The sequence below is a fragment of the Natator depressus genome, chromosome 28 (assembly GCF_965152275.1).
Source record: "Natator depressus isolate rNatDep1 chromosome 28, rNatDep2.hap1, whole genome shotgun sequence".
Taxonomy (NCBI): Eukaryota; Metazoa; Chordata; order Testudines; family Cheloniidae; genus Natator; species Natator depressus.
Window position 1 is genome coordinate 8,976,237 of NC_134261.1, and position 2,500 is coordinate 8,978,736.

The 2,500-nt window shown below is 63.4% G+C and overlaps 1 non-coding gene across 1 annotated transcript; it reads left to right on the forward strand.

Moving 5' to 3' along the window:
• The first annotated feature begins 971 nt into the window (after window positions 1–971).
• LOC141979344 (5S ribosomal RNA) lies at window positions 972–1,090 on the forward strand. The gene has a single exon (XR_012636763.1). It is a non-coding gene; the product is annotated as a 5S ribosomal RNA (ribosomal RNA).
• Window positions 1,091–2,500: the final 1,410 nt, after the last annotated feature.

A 2,500-nucleotide genomic window follows, 5' to 3' on the forward strand; every position in this document is an offset into this window, starting at 1 on the left:
CAGCCTTTTCCTCCGGGTTGACCTGGTGTCCCGGGGGGACTTAGACATTTTTTTCAGCCTTTTCCTCCGGGTTGACCTGGTGTCCCGGGGGGACTTAGACATTTTTTTCAGCCTTTTCCTCCGGGCTGACCTGGTGGCCGAGCGTCTCGCCGTCCGCGGCCGGAGCTAGAGATGCCCCCCCCCCCAGGCCAGCCTGCGAAGCCGCGGCCAGGATCGGGCCCCTGGAAGTCTGACTAAAAATTTTCACCGACCCCAAAAACGGTTAGGGGGGGCCTCATAAAGCCTCCGGAGCGAAAAAAAAAAAAACGGAAAAAAGGATCGGGCCCACCCGAGGCAGGGGAGTCAGTAAGGGAAAGGGGACGAGGCGGCCCGGAGCCGGGTGCCCGGAGCCGGGTGCCGGCGGCCAGGATCGGGCCCCTGGAAGTCTGAAAAATTTTTTTCACCGACCCCCAAAGTGGTATTGGGGGGGGCTCATAAAGCCTCCGGAGCGAAAAAAAAAAAAACGGAAAAAAGGATCGGGCCCACCCGAGGCAGGGGAGTCAGTAAGGGAAAGGGGACGAGGCGGCCCGGAGCCGGGTGCCCGGAGCCGGGTGCCCGCGGCCAGGATCGGGCCCCTGGAAGTCTGAAAAAAAATTTTTCACCGACCCCCAAAGTGGTGTTGGGGGGGGCTCACGAAGCCTCCGGAGCGGAAAAAAAAAACGGAAAAAAGGATCGGGCCCACCCGAGGCAGCGGAGTCAGTAAGGGAAAGGGGACGAGGCGGCCCGGAGCCGGGTGCCCGGAGCCGGGTGCCCGCGGCCAGGATCGGGCCCCTGGAAGTCTGAAAAAAAAAATTTCACCGACCCCCAAAGGGGTGTTGGGGGGGGGCTCATGAAGCCTCCGGAGCGAAAAAAAAAAACGGAAAAAAGGATCGGGCCCACCCGAGGCAGGGGAGTCAGTAAGGGAAAGGGGACGAGGCGGACCGGAGCCGAGTGCCTACGGCCATACCGGACGGAAGGCCCCCGATCCCGTCCGATCTCGGAAGGTAAACCGTCCCGGGCCTGGCTAGTACTTGGATGGGTGACCGCCTGGGAATCCCAGGTGCCGTAGGCAGCTTTTCCCGCTGCGAGCCAGCTCTCTCCTTTTCTGGGGAACAAGGGCAGGGTCGCCCTGCCAGGGGCCCTGGGGCTGAAGTCCCTGCCGGCCACCAGGTCAACCCGGAGCCTGCCCCTCTGCGGCCAGCAGGTCAACCCCATACCGGCAGGGGGTTGACCTGGTGGCCGGGAAGCAGAGCGGCCAGCAGGTCAACCCCATACATTCAGCGGGTTGACCTGGTGGACGGGAAGGAAAGCGGCCAGCAGGTCAACCCCATACTTTCAGCGGGTTGACCTGGTGGCCGGGAAGGAAAGCGGCCAGCAGGTCAACCCCATACATTCAGCGGGTTGACCTGGTGGCCGGGAAGGAAAGCGGCCAGCAGGTCAACCCCATACATTCAGCGGGTTGACCTGGTGGCCGGGAAGGAAAGCGGCCAGCAGGTCAACCCCATACATTCAGCGGGTTGACCTGGTGGCCGGGAAGGAAAGCGGCCAGCAGGTCAACCCCATACATTCAGCGGGTTGACCTGGTGGCCGGGAAGGAAAGCGGCCAGCAGGTCAACCCCATACATTCAGCGGGTTGACCTGGTGGCCCGAAAGCAAACCGGCCACCAGGTCAACCCGGAGCCTGCCCCCGCGGGCAGGGGCCAAGCGGACCCCCCTCCGCCCGGGCTTGCCCTGCTCCGAGCCGGGGCTTAATCCCCGTCCGGCCACCAGGTCAACCCGGAGCCTGCCCCTCTGCGGCCAGCAGGTCAACCCCATGCCGGCAGCGGGTTGACCTGGTGGCCGGGAAGGAAAGCGGCCACCAGGTCAACCCCATACTTTCAGCGGGTTGACCTGGTGGCCGGGAAGGAAAGCGGCCACCAGGTCAACCCCATACTTTCAGCGGGTTGACCTGGTGGCCGGGAAGGAAAGCGGCCAGCAGGTCAACCCCATACATTCAGCGGGTTGACCTGGTGGCCGGGAAGGAAAGCGGCCAGCAGGTCAACCCCATACATTCAGCGGGTTGACCTGGTGGCCGGGAAGGAAAGCGGCCAGCAGGTCAACCCCATACATTCAGCGGGTTGACCTGGTGGCCGGGAAGGAAAGCGGCCAGCAGGTCAACCCCATACATTCAGCGGGTTGACCTGGTGGCCGGGAAGGAAAGCGGCCAGCAGGTCAACCCCATACATTCAGCGGGTTGACCTGGTGGCCGGGAAGAAAAGCGGCCAGCAGGTCAACCCCATACATTCAGCGGGTTGACCTGGTGGCCGGGAAGGAAAGCGGCCAGCAGGTCAACCCCATACATTCAGCGGGTTGACCTGGTGGCCGGGAAGGAAAGCGGCCAGCAGGTCAACCCCATACATTCAGCGGGTTGACCTGGTGGCCGGGAAGAAAAGCGGCCAGCAGGTCAACCCCATACATTCAGCGGGTTGACCTGGTGGCCGGG